Source organism: Spodoptera frugiperda, chromosome 9 (assembly GCF_023101765.2).
Source record: "Spodoptera frugiperda isolate SF20-4 chromosome 9, AGI-APGP_CSIRO_Sfru_2.0, whole genome shotgun sequence".
NCBI classification, from domain to species: Eukaryota; Metazoa; Arthropoda; class Insecta; order Lepidoptera; family Noctuidae; genus Spodoptera; species Spodoptera frugiperda.
The window spans coordinates 8,201,187-8,216,580 of NC_064220.1; the positions used below are offsets into that span (position 1 = coordinate 8,201,187).

At 31.4% G+C, this 15,394-nt stretch overlaps 1 protein-coding gene across 1 annotated transcript in view; it reads right to left on the bottom strand.

The window, feature by feature from the left end:
* Positions 1-15,091, bottom strand: part of LOC118270970 (transcription factor SOX-6) — a 265,254-nt gene extending 250,163 nt beyond the window's left edge. The window contains exon 1 of the mRNA XM_035586824.2: positions 14,716-15,091. The gene's annotated coding sequence lies outside the window, so the exon portion shown is untranslated. The remainder of the gene's footprint in view (positions 1-14,715) is intronic.
* Between the last annotated feature and the right edge of the window lie 303 nt (positions 15,092-15,394).

Consider the following 15,394-nt stretch of genomic DNA (forward strand, 5'->3'; position numbering starts at 1 on the left):
AAGATACGTTACAAGTGCATTGCCGGACTTTTGGGGTTAAGAATTTTCGGGTTGTTGGGAAATCGGGGATAGGAAAGATTGGGAAGGTCACTCACTCACATATTGAAACAAAACGCAAGCGTTGTTTCACGCCGGTTTTCTGCTAGGTCGTGGTATCAACCTCACCACGTATGGTCGAAAATGAATTATGATTTAATTTCCTATTCAACCCAAGCTGGTAATTTTTTCCTAATAGTTAGATCTATAGTCAAAATGTACTTCTCCAAATAGCAAAATTATCATTCATTTTCTTTTGAGAAAAAAAGTGCCTAGAAATATATAACATAATTAAGACAATAATTCTTACTGATTCTGGTTGTACAAAGTTCGTCGATCTAGTGTTTTGAATAATTAAAAATTCACAGTGACTTATTATGGTGCAATACTTTTATTATAATAATATTATGTCACCTCGAGAACAGGTGTAGCACCTTCTTACAACCAGTTATGGAAAGTATAAACAAATTATTATGGATTCAAAATGTCTAGATATAAAAGTTAGATAAACAACTTCGTTTTGAACTCCGATCTAGAATTGAAGCACCATTCAATATATTTTGATGTATTTTTATGAATGAAAAACTTTCTAATTGTAACATTTGTTTGACATAATGTTATGTATGACATGCAGTTTTTTCCGGATCAGCTAGAGGTCGTAAGGTGTGTGTGTTGTCATTTATAATAGTAAAAAGTTCCATAGTAATTCTCTGCTAAGGTGGTAAGTAATTCTCTGGTAACGTGGATTAAAAACTCAACTGCTGAAGTTGATCATGCTGAATTTATTTATCTTATTAGAAAAAAATAAAAATGTTCGTTAAATATAAATGTTTTGTAAGTATATTTTCATTAAATAAAATGTTTTTTCATTGCTGTTCGAGTTAGTGTTAATGCTTTAATTGATATTAAGTAGTATTTTTTACTTTATACGAGAAAAGTTAGGTAAATTTCTTCAGCATTTAAAATACGCCACAACATATGACATGCATTGCATTAACTTAAAAGAAAACTAAGAAATTCTTGAATCGTATACAAAAATATGTAAATTTAATTAAATATACCATTAAAATACTACAGGGCTTTTCATTTCAATTTTATTATTTTGTTTTTCTGTCAATCCGGTATTAGTGGATGAATAATTTCTTCTAAAATGTATCTTTAATCTAATCTTCTCTGATTGCTTATAAACAGTAGGTAACATAACATAACATTAATAAACATAAAATGCTTTTAACTAAAACACTTTCACATTTAGATTTTAATCCTCGATTGGAAAGTAACAATTTTAATTTCGCCGAACACTTTATAATTTAAACTGTATAATTTATTTCGTTTATAATACACAAACATTATTTTTTAAATGATTTAGTTCTTACTTTTACTGACCTTTTTTGTGTTTAGTTGTAATTTTAAAAACGTATTACGGTACGGTAATGAGATCTTTAAACGCAAATATCTACTGAAACTGAAATTCAATTTTAAAGATAGGTATGTGCTCTCTTGGTTTTAATAAACTTACCTCTACCTAATAAATACAACAATTGACAACACAGTTTATCACCAAAAAAAATAAGTCACATTTTATGAAAAAAAAAACAATAAGACTTTTATTTATTCCATTAATTTTCTACGTAACTAACGTCTAAATCCTACCCATACATATCACTTAGTAGTGATCATTATGATATGGGCAGGTGCACGCAAGTTACATTGATTGAGCTATTGTTTCCCACGACCATGATTATTGCCCGGGCAGTCAGAGCAACGAATGCCCATGCCACTTATTCAGAATTACATCTAAATAAATTATGCATTTTACAAACAATGCATTTTTAATGGGTAAAGGCGAAAAACGAGCATTTGGTTCACCTGATGGTAAGCAATTGGTACGGACACCCACAACATCAGAGGAGTTACAAGTGTGTTGCCGGCCTTTTACTTTTGAGGTTTGGGGATTTGTGAACCGGGGGTAAGGGAGGGGAGGGATTGGGCCTTTGGTAAACCTCACAACGTAAGTGTTGTTTTAAATATAGCTCATAATTGTCTTGTTGTTAAATGGTTGAGTAATTGTTTCTGTGTTCGTTTATTTTATTGTTTTATTTTATGTTTCTTAATAGCCGGCGTTAGACGATTGTTGTTAATGTGTCGGGTTCTCTTAACTAGAGATGAAATATTGGTCTGATTTGGTTTAATTATAGCAGCTAGGGCTAAATAACTTTCATATAGCTTGTAAGGAGTTTTCTCATATTATAAGTTGTTACTAGCTTCTGCCAGTGGCTTCGTCTGTATTCCCGTGGGATAAAAATACCCTATCACTCAAATCAGCTCATACCCTGTCTGTATACCAAATTTCATCAATATCACCTGTTTAATAGTTTCAGCGTGATTGACAGACAAACATTCAAACATCCAAACAAACAATCTTTGATATTTATAATATTAGTGTGATAGTATGCTTAGTACTTCTATGTAGGTACCTACGATACTGTTATTTAATACTTAACAAAAATATACTATCAGACTAAGCATTAATAGTAAAAATGCGACAATCGAAACGTCTAAAAAGTTTTACAACCCGATTGTACTTAAAACGTCTGCTTTACATATATAAAATATCTATAAGGACTCACCTACTAACACAAATACTTTTTTTAAACGAACAAAGTTCGAAAGTGCAAAGTTCGTCCATCACTGACAAACTGACTGACATATTATTTACACACAGTAGGGGGCCTACTTGGGGCCTACCCAACAATTAACGATCCCCTGCTTAATGAACTAGGGGGCCGGATCGTATAATTCATGTCTCTACTAATAAATTATATGATTTGTTCACATGTCCGTCTGTTTGTTTCTTAGGCAGGCTTTCATATCAAAATGGAATTTTATAATTTTAGATTTTGATACTGTTGTTAACACGAACGCCGTATGTTTATTAACTGGTTGGAATAAGAACTAATTATTGTGGGAATCTGATCCCATACCAGACCCCTTATAGTAGACGTACCTAATCATCACAGAATTAGGATACCTTTCCTGAGACCTGAGATGTACGTTGCTGTGGATGCGTTTGACTTCCACCAATCATATTCATTGATACACATAGCATAGTACAATAATAATCATTGGTTGATAGACATAGCTTAGCACTGGTAGAAACGGACTTAGCTAAGCCATGTTTTTATATGGAAAGCTGCGTACTATGGATGGCTACTCCCTACTATTGATGCATCACAGACTTGAACTGTGCGTTTTCCTCGCACAACTACATAACTTAGTATCAGTGAAAACGATCACATAGTTTCACAACTTAGCTATAACATCTTCGTAGCACTGCTACATAGCACATCTCTGGTGGCAAACACATCCGTCAAGCGAGGCCGTCTTTTTCATAAAAAAACATACATTTATAATAAACAAACTGCGCATTACAAACTAATACATAACAATACACATACTAACCTTTTGCGTAACAAATAAACACAAAGATTAATATTGATATACCGTAGATAATCGCAATGTTTCCTTAGCCATTGTACACAATAGACCATTATAGCCGATTACAAACAATCCCTAGGTATATGATGAATATTTACTATAGATTTAGTCACGAATGCGAATAACTTTATTTTATACAATAATTGCAATAAATGCCACTTCTAAGTACTTGTATTGTTGAAAGGAATTGTAGGTAAAATCAGGATTGTGCTGTGTAGGTTAAATCAATTCATCAGTAATTGTTGATTTAATATTGACTCGTTTTCTGCTAGTAGCTTTTATCACAGGATTCTAAACCTTTTCGAAGAATCACTTTACTCAATAACGTTTAAAATCATATAAAACTATGATCAATATTTTTTTAATGTAAGAATGCTTTGGATCATCCATTCGCATAATCGTAACCTCACTTATTAATCTTACTTGATTCACGCTAAAGCGGTACTTTGTCAACTTTTAATAATATAAGAAATTGGTTATAGAACGTTAAAAGAATAGAATATTTAAATTCACAATAAACATTACACAAAAATACCTAAAAAGACTTGATTGTCAAAACGTTACCTAAATAACACAACCCAAGTGTCTTTACAAAAATCTATGACCATAATTATTGGATCATTACACAACCATCCCACTTTCAATCTCCACATATCGATAAATCCATAAATAAAATGATCCAACATTAAAACACAATGTATGTACTTGTTTGAAGTCCGAACACAACTTAGAACGCGGTAGAAGAAGTTTATAATCCCTTTGACCTGACCTCTGCCTTGTAAAAGTAAATTTTGTCGTTAAACTAAGGTTTTCTAAGTACTTTATGATTTTTATATGTTAATCGGGCTTGTATTGTAGTTTCAAAGCGACAAAGGCCATGTTTAGGTGTCCGGTAGAACTTTCTTTGGACATGTAAAATGTTTTAACGATCCGAGAAATGTTAGATAAAGATGACATGATGATAGATGCATGGTGTGGATTTATGTGAGATGTACAAAAAGAAATTATGATAATTAGGTGCGTGTTTTAGGTATAACGTTTATAAGTTTTTAGTGGAAACAGTAGTTGGATTTTTGGTTATAAAAATAAAAAGTAAAAAAATATGTAACGTGTCTAAGCCCCGGAGCTCCGGACTGCTTAAAGGGTTACCGGGACAAAAAAGGACTGCTCGAAGGAACGGAGAAAGTGGTTGGTATTAGTCAGTAAGAGTCTGATACTCCCTCTCGCCTTACCCAAGGTCGAAGACAAACTTCCCCATAAAAAAGCGTGTCTAAATAACAATGACATCATTCATCATAATTGTCACATTTAAACAAAAAAAAAGAATAATTTGTTCAATAATTAAAATTCAGATTTATTCCAATTTATGGAACCGTGCGAATTATAATAAGGAAAATCGATTAACCGTATCAAATTATTAAAAGATTTATTTAATATTTGAAAATATTAATTTATACATTATTATAATACATGTGCCGTGCGGATACATAAGTTTATAAAAGGATCAAATTTCATCAATTTTTTTGAAGGTAGCGCCCGGTTATTCAGACTAGTAAATGACCGTCGGCGCTGATTTCTGCACATCAAGAGGTCTTAAATTAGCCAATAACGTCAAAATATAAAGCCTGTCGCTTTTAGAGGTTAAACTGGCTTAACGGTACATGGATTATATATACGATATATATGTTTTTTGTTTTTTTGCTAGTTAGCTTAATTGTGTTGTACTAAAATTAGATACAGTCTAGGTTGTTTAGTAGTTATTGAAATTTTACCTCTTTTGCATATCATAACATATTGATACTAATATATAAAGCTGAAGTTCCTTGTGAAACAGTTACGTGAGGAAGCCGAGAACATAATAATTAGTTTACGTTGTTGTAAGCTGAAGAGTTAATCTCCACAACTACTAGTTTAAATATTAAAACAAAAACATTTTCTTCTAATCTCATACTTAGGTAAGTATTTATAAGTATAACTTAAAAAATATATTCAACAATTTTCAATTTTCTTTTCTGTAAGCTAAATTATTTCGATGCATGTCCAATTAACATTTTTAAACGAGCATATTTCAAAATCTACAAATTCAAATTAAAAGTTCCCGTTTTTAGTTACTGTATGAGAACGACAAATTTTTAATTGACGTCAAATAAAAAATATTATTTTTATATTATACATATACTAGAAAATATTTACCTGCCTGTAAAATATCTAGACTAATGACTGTCTCTCTAATTTTATTTCTTCTTGAGCTACTCAAAACAAGTTATTATTAAAGAGAAGCCCATAACTTACATTAATCAAAGCCATTAAAATTATATTATTGAGACATATCCGGACTTTGACCTCTTGTAAACCTCTTTTTATTAGTATTTCTGTTACACAGAAAAAAAAATACAGTGCATTAATCTTCTTATAAATAATTTTACTACTTTGTACATGATAATATGTTACGCCTTTTATCCTCAAAGGGGTAGGCAGAGGTGCACATTCCACCATTAGTGTCAAGTCCCTAAAATGTTTTCCGTGCAAGAAGAAGCCTTTGGTCAACAGTGACCATTTATAAACTATTTTTGATAATGATGATAATAATGCCAAACCTAAACTACTCCTTAAACCAGATCACTTACAAAAAACCCCATTTTTTATACATCTAACTTTCTTATACAATAAGTTATACAGATTCAGCTCGCGTCTACCTAGCTAAAGCCATCCGAGTCATAAGTAAGTGCGGTAACTGCGTCACTTGACAATCAAGGTAGGTTTTGCAAGAGATCCAAGTGGACACACAGCCTTATACGGACAGGTAGACGATCTAAAAAGTGGAACGCAGCCTGTCTTAGAACGCACTATTGTAAGGCTGTATTTATTGTCTTGATTATAATTGTTTTTAGCTTCGAAAGTTGTGGCTGAGCGTATCATGTTGATAGTTCATAGTTTTCTCTGATTATGTGTTTTGTTTTTTGTTGTTGGTTTTGTTGGGAAAGAAACTTTTTGTTGTTAATTGGTACCTAGTAGATTTTATAGTAGTTTAAGTTAATTGGTACCTGAATTGGTCCTTCTAATAAAACTAATAATCTGTTTCAAATCGTGTCTTCAAATAGAAAGTTTAAATATAATATTTTATTAACCGTATTGTAAGCTTTATATTTCCATGCTAACAAGGCCGAATATATAGATCTTTCATAAAGTAATTTACAATCCTATTCCTATATACCTACGTTTTAAGCCAAAAAAGATATTATGAATAAAGCTAGAAGTTGAATTCTCATATTATCTTAAGTAGGTATACTAAAAGTCTTTTAGGTACTATCTTAGTACGAATTACGACTAAATCTAGATAATATGCAATGTGAGTAAAGTTATACAATATAACAGTATCAAGAATATCAACAAATTTTGCAATAAGTCGACCTTTGTAATGAATAAACTAGAGAGATTACATCGGCAAAATATTCCTATCTAGCTTTATTAATGCCTACATGTATTTTTATTATAACTTTCGTGTAGCAGCGCGACAATCGCCTCATTGTGTGTCGCGGAATGCTGCTCATGAATATAAGCCTCTAGCATGGCTTGAAACTAGTCGAGCTCCTCGTCAAACAGTTACTTAAGTAAGCTGAAAACATAAGTTTGTTAAGCTTAAACATCTAAATAAATGAATCGATTTTGATGGAAGATCTAGAAAAAAGGAAAGATATAGGATGGACAGAAGTTAAGAAGTAACAAAATAATAATCTTATCAATCTGTAACTACTCAATAATAATAAAAAAGAAACAATAACATATAGATAGCAAGCTTCCATTAAAACAAATGACAGCCCATCTTGAAATACACATCTTCAACGTAATTCACAATAATACATTTGCAGTAGTAGTTAAAAAAGTGTCATTATCAACCATCAATGAGTCGGGTAAAACAGTAGGATAGAACTACAGTGCAATAATAACTGACACAGTAATCCTGGACAAAAAATTAATGAGTTGAGCTGATATCTCACTTAATGCGAAGATATTGCTGTGCTGTACATATATAAGCTAACTAAGTAACATAGGCCTATAAAATGTTCGTACGATCTGTTATTGTACATTGTGATTGTGATTATGTTGTTATGGTCCCAAAACTAAATGTTCCGAACAATTCAAAGTCGAAGTCGAAATTATTTAATTCAAATAAACCGGGAAGTCACTTTTGAACGTCAAAGCAAAATTTATAATATTTAAAAAGTCTGTCTGTCGATCTGTCCAATTAATCAAATATTTGTCTATAGGTCAGTCCGGTAGTGAAGTTATTTGTTGACTCCTATAGAGAAGAATGAGCAAGAAACTTAGTTACTTTCTTTCAAAGAATATTAGACACGTATTTCTTTACTTTAATTGTCATATAAGATAACAATATTTAGATAAACCGAATCAAAGTTTAGGACTGCGAGCAAAAACGTCATTTCCACGCATAAAATATACGTAGAAGTGACGGTACGCGATATTTTAAACCTATATAAGCTTCGAAAGTATTAGTTTCCGTATGAAAATAAAAAATACCTTACCAATATTTTAAAATAATCTACAAGACAGACATTAAAATAAAAATTAGTTATCTACCTTATTTTGACATATTGTAGCAATATTACAATAGCAAAAACAATATATCTATCTCCTAGCTATCTCTATTCTCACACTGGTTGATCAGACTTAGGTCGTAGATGAAACACACACATTAAGGCCTTAGATAGGGGGAAACGAGTAATACCTCGTCAGGTGAAAGGTCTGTCTAGGAAACAATATGGCGAATACAATTTATTGTAATAGGATTTATAAACGGAATAAATAGATTTTGGTCTGGTGGGAACTTTCGATGAAGATAATCAACTGTTTTGAATGTGCAACGTCTTAGATTGATTTATAATTAAGATTATAGTGGTGTTGTACCTAATGCGATAAAGCTTGATTAAATTACTGAATCTTAACTTTTGTTATAAGATGAGTGTGTTTAAATAAAGAAGTATTCTTTATGTAGACATATTCATTTGTACTAAATAGATATTTTTTTATAGTATAAACCGGTAAATGACCCGACGGATCAGCTGATGGTTAGCAATCGCTACCGCCTATGTACACCCCCAGTACCAGAGACGTTACAAGTGCATTGCCGGCCTTTTGGAGGTTAGGATTTTAAGAGTTGTTGAGGAATCGGGGATTGGGAAGATTGGGGAAGGGTAAGAGGCCTCTAGTAACCTCACTTACACAAGGCAAGCGTTTTTTCACGTTTTCTGTGAGGCCGTGGTATCATTACGGTTTAGCCGAACCATTCTTGAATATTTATATTTTTGCAGATGTTCATAAAACAGACATTATGTTTGTATTACAGTAGATCTAACATTATAAAAACATTATCTAACAAATATAATCAAGTCAAAATCATAAAATTACTTTACACAAACAAAAGCAGAAGAACCCTTAACAAAAATAAAATAAAACGAGAAAAAATAATAAAAATAAAAACAAAAAAAACAGTAAAACAGGAGCGGTGTTGCGTGCGCGCCGCGTTCCGTTTCGCACGAGAGGGGCCTCAACTTTTTGTACCATTCGATAATCGAACCCGTAAATTGAAACCTCCGTTCGATAATACACAGATTACGGTGTGTTATTTGTAATCTATGTTTATACAACCTGTAATTTCTCAATTTTATTCGTACTTTTATTTTTGAGTTTGTTTAATTGCGTTTTGCGAATCTGTTTGGTAATCAACGCTTTGTAATCAAGATAGTAGTAATAGTTTTATGAAAACTAAATTATATCTTGCATTGTCTTTTCGTCAGCTACTTCATTATTTAAGTGTGGGAGAGCCATGCTACGCCATGCCACGGCCTCACAGAAAACCGACGTGAAATAACGCTTGTGGTGTGTTTCGTTATGTGTGGTTACCGGAGACCCAATTACCCCCTTTCCTAATCTTCCCGATTCCCAAATAACCCTTAAATTCCTAACTCCCAATACCCCGGCAACGCACTTGTAACGCCTCTGGTATTTCGAGTGTCCATGGGCGGCGGCGATTGCTTACCAGCAGATGATCCGTCTACTCGTTTACTGGATTATATCATAAAAAATAGTATCAAAGGGGTTTTGACATGTGAATATATCTAACCCATACAAATATAAATTCTTTTATGAACAGTCATAGACCACAAATCGAAACACTTCGCGAAAAATACGTGTTAAAAATTCACATAAAATTATTCAATCGACATTTAGAAGTAGGGTTTTTGTAACATAATCCACTTATTAAATGAAATTGGCTTATCAATTTTGCATTAATCTGATATAAAGGTGAAAAGATACACATAAATTTCCGAATAATAGTTTAGAAATACAAGAAAAAAAAAACTTTTAGGCCTATAAACTTTCTATCAGAAAAAAAAAACAATCGAAGGAATTTGATACTGGCCAATCTATGCCTATTGCCTATGCAAATATTTGTTTTTTAGATCAATGTATAGAAACTAGATTGTTGATTCATCAGTTTAGTAAATATTTAGTTCAGTCAGCTGGTATTTTTATTGATTATTAAAAATACAGTGCTTTTACGATTTAAAATGCTACATTTTTTCGTATTTTTGTGAGATAGTTTTTTTAAATAAGCACACGGATCAGCTGATGATAAGTTAAAAGCGCCGCATATGGACATCCGTAAAACTAGAGGAGTTTCGAGTACGTAACAAAAAGTAAAGCATTCGCAATCTTGTCTGATCTCACCGATTTCCAGATCTCGCGAGATCTCTCTTAAGCCCTAATCTCACGTGATTACAAATCACGATTCCATAGTTTGCAAGTCTGTTTGGTTTCTAATTAACAATCAATTTTAGTTTTAATCCCTTTCACGATCGACCAAAACATCTGATTACCACATTCATCACACTACAATAACATAACATTAACATAAGTTTTATTAATATAATACACCATAAACAACAGAAGATAAAAATTATTGTCAATAATTGAAATAAGTATTAAAGTGCGAAATAGGCATGCGGCATCCATGTTTAAGTTGAAAATAAAGTAACATAAGCATCAAGTTACACCTGTTGGTTAAGTTTACACTGCAATACTTGGACTGTATTAACAGTTTCACACAAACAGAATAGTGTCATTATTTTAAATGTATAACATAAAATAATTATGTCATTTGTATTTTGTGGCTTAATTTTTTTGTCATTTAAAAATCAATACTGTATTTTTATACAAATATTTTTTTACACAAAAGATGTATTTAAATTGTTTTATTTTTATATAGAATGTGGTTTTTATGTCCTAGTTTATTTATTTATTTTTAGATTTGAATTCTATTATTAAAGGTGACTAAACTTAAATGGTGAAATAACTGGACAGTCCAACCGTTCTCACGTTTTTGCTCACACGAAAGTATAATAACGTCATAAATGTATCAAATACTGATAACAGCGTACAGATTAAACCATTTATTACCTTTACAAAACATAATAATTCTTGTATCGATAAAAAAATAACATCGACAACTTTAATCGAGAATCGATTAATCGAACAAAATCAATCGATTTGCATTATTGCTGAAAGTAATAACGTTATCGATATTTACTGCTTATGTATTATTGATATAAGAGATAAATGTTCTGTTGTGTATAAAGTTGGATAAAAAATCTTATAAGTTGTAGTTTCGTAGTTGCGCTGCTCAAGAATTGACGGCGGAGTGCGGCTTAATTAACGTTCTAAGAAAAGACTTCAACGAGATGCTACGAGAGTTGCCTTCATATTTTACCAACAAAAAAAAAATATTATTTCATTTTTTTGTAACGAATATTGTTCTTTTGAATATGTAAATAAATAAAATGATAAATAATAAAAATAGGCGTATTTTATCACAATCATAATTTAATGATTTAAATAATATAATGAGTGTATTAAATATGTAAATCTAATTTATTTATAACTTATGAAATCATTTACACAGAACTGAGAAACACGTAAAATCCGATGACTGTACGATTCAATGGAAAAACAAGCTACTTACTTAATTTTATCGAAGCTTCCTTAAAATATTGACCAATTAAATCATTTATTATTTCTAAGAAACAGGTTTACATTAAAACAACAAAAAATGGAGACAAAACAAAATTCTTGTTATTCGTTTTATTAATTGAAATACATTCTTAATGCAAATAAATAAAATCTATAATAAATTGTGCTCCCTGTTATCGATGTTCTAAAAAAAAGTATAAATTATTTATTTAATGTACAGTTATTGGACTGAGTCAGAGTTAACAAGTGGCATTTTTGAAATATTTAGTGCAAATATTTGTTCGAATACTATTTTGCATAGTGAGTGGAAGCTACCATACTAACCATCTAGGTTGCTGTGCAAAGTCTACCAACTTAATAGTTGTGATAAAAAACTATAAAAACTTGACTGCTTAAATTATTTTGTGTCTATGTCTATAAAAATGGGTGAAGAATGCAAAACTGTGTTTTAAATTTTAAAAAGCTTAGTTTTCTTACAGACTATTTCACCATATTTATTTTGTGTAGATTTAGGTCTGACGAGATATTTGTAAAAATTTTTGAATGTCTAATATTCAAGGAAGCTTGATATTTTAATCAGTGAAAGTTTTGCAATTCACATTCTGAAAATGTAATTAAAAATATGATCCTCACAACGAGGAATACAAAAAGAAAATACCTAAACATAACACACAAAACGTCATGCTTTTTGATTTCCGAAAGGCTAGGCATAGTTGAACACATACAGGGTGTAAACGGAATGCTCCCGAAAAACGTTTTCACGATATTCATTTAACATCAGCCTTAATCAACTGATTACAACTATTATTTTATAAAATAAACATTGAATTCCTTATTGTTTTGAAATTTAAACTCGTTTTTTACCCCCTTTTGCGGCGTTTGAGTGCGTTCCGTTTACAACGTTGACTATATACAGCATGTAAACGGAACGCGCCCGAAAAACGCTAGTTTTTTTTTTTGTTTTGACGTTCTTCAAGGAATATCGGCTTTCAGCCGTTGATTACAACTATTTTTCACAAAAAAAATGAATTCCTTAATTTTTTGAAAATTGAACTATGCAGCGTTTGAGTGCGTTCCGTTTACAACCTGTATATTATATTGTAACACTCACTTTCCACCACCAAAGTTAAAATAAAATAATTTTAACAAATCATCAACAAAACTCATCCCAGCTTCCGTAAAGCTTATGTTACACATTACTGTGCTACTTCGCTACTTGGCGATAGTTTTCATCTGACACCTTTATCTTAGTTGCCATGGTTACGGAACAGTCTCGCTTCACTGCCAACCAACAGGTTGTAACAAAAGAACTATTTGTCTGTTTGTTTGTGCGTGTGTGAAGGAAAAGTTATTCGATGTTTCTAGTTTATATGTGATGATATTAGAAATTTGCTCTAAACATTAAACATTTCCACTAGAGATGTGCTATGCTACGTTGCTGTGGATACGTTTGGCTTACACCAATCATTTACATTGGTACACATAGCTTAGCACTGGTGGTAACGGACTCAGCTAAGCTATGTTTTTTATATGGAAGGACGCGTGCGTACTATTAAATAGTAGAATTATAGACCTTTTAATATAATATCTAAAAAAGTACAGGTGAAAGCAACTGAAACAATGAAGTACCATAGTGTTACCAGCTGTAGTTATAAGTATGTATCTGAAGAGGTATTACAAGTTATCAATAACATTATTACCTATATATATATAAGTTTTTTGATTTTGAAGTCCAAATAATTATAATCATTCAAAATAATAATTTATGAATAAAAGCCTGTAAGCTTTTACAAATTAAGTAGATAACTGGATATTATACATTTTGGAAATAGACTAGGCAGGATGTTAGTTATAAGACTACAAAAAAAAAAGTTACTAAAAAAGCTTTTAACAACTGATAACTTAGAATAACTGAATAAAATTAAACTATTCTATTTTTTTTAAACTTTCAATATATTTTTGGTTTTTCAAAATCAAAAGGCAATTTAAAGCTAGATTTTTTTACTAATGCAAGGTTATTTACCATTTGAAATTGATTTTGAATAATTTATTTATTATTTTATCTATAAGTAATAAAGAAGAACAGTTACTACTAAGTTTTGTATAATTTTCAAAAACTTAGTTTAAAAAAAAGTTATTTTAGACGCATTTTTCTACAAACGTACCTACCAATGTCAAAATTAAAAAATAAATTGAGTGATAACCTGCAGGACTTTCAAATAACTTCTAACTGTCATATACTCAGTGACATTTAATGATTACTTAACCCTGTCCTTAGCAATTGTTTTCGGAACAAAATGATTAATTACTAAGGAATAATTTAAGTAATCATTAAATGTCTGTGAATGCAACAGTATGGTCTTTAATCTCAACATAAATTTAGTATAAAAAGTTAGCAGACTCGGATCTAATTGACATAAATATGTCTATTTAGTTTTTATTTGTCTGCAAGTAACATTTCTCTTTCTCTGTTTTAATTATTGTCTTAAGCTTCCAAGAATTTGGCTATCAATTGCGTAGTGCATCTCTGAATGATTACTGGTAATAGTATCATCAGTAGTGATTACTGCTTTTACTAGTTAGGATTATTTCGTTAATATACAAGTAGAATAATCGATGGTGCAATGTGAATATTGAAGTTTTGCTAAAATAGTTGTCATTCTTGTTTTTCAAACGATTATAATAAGCCTATCGATATGATGTGATGTGATGTGGGTAACTAAATACAAAAGAGAATAGACGATTTGAACTATTATTTAGTAATAGTTTAAATGAGAATAAATTCAAATGAACGTCAGGAAATTTTCCATTAAACGGATTGAAAAAAATATTTCTTCAAATCAAGTTAAAACTTGATCTAATGCAAATTGCGAAACGATTGGAAAATAATTAAGTTAGTATTAGACGCTTACAAATTGGCAATTAAGTATAACTTCTATGACGTGTGAAATAAGTTTCAAATTGAGAATAGAATCAAGCTGCTTTCGTAGAAGTATTACAAAAACTATGCTACCTACATAAAAGTTTATACCAAGTGCTAGCTATTAACATTTAAAATCTTACAATAGTACCTCAAGAGTTTTAAATGCAACATAAACTAGTGTTTACGTAGCCGACAAAAGGTGCACATACCTTATAGTCCTGTTATTAAAAAGCTAATTACACTTCACTTTAGAAGTTATTTCACAAGTCACATCGGGTATGTTACACTCGGGCACTCACACAGATCTATTGCAATATGTCAACAAAGTCCACTTTACCTAAACAATACAAAACATTGTTTCATTATGTTTATCAAAAATAACACCAAGTCTCTATGCAAGTTTCTTGTTAAACGTAAACGCACAAGTTACAGCCATACATTACCTAAACATACGAAAAAAAATGTTTTTCGAAACGTAACATTCCGCGTTTCATTTTCCGATCGCGTCGCCGTATAAGGGCGCGTCAAAAACGCGGCTGTGTGCGTAACAACCTGACCATAAGCTTGCGTAGACGCAACTGAAATCACCTTGCAAGGCCCACTATAGCTCTCTCGCTCTAAACATGTTGCTGTTTCTTTCTAGCGGGCATTGTGCTCGGACCAGCGAGTGGTACGCAACTTGACAATAAATTACGTATAGGAATCTAATCAGTTTAATAGACATGTGATTTTTTTTTAATTCTGACCTCTCTTAACGGTTAAGCTATGGTGCTTGAAACACAGATTACGGTGAAACCTTAGTATTTACTTAGAGAGTGCGGTCAATCGACACAGCTACTTGGAAAGTCCGATGACAGATCGATCCGCGCTTTATTTTTTCTCATCTCG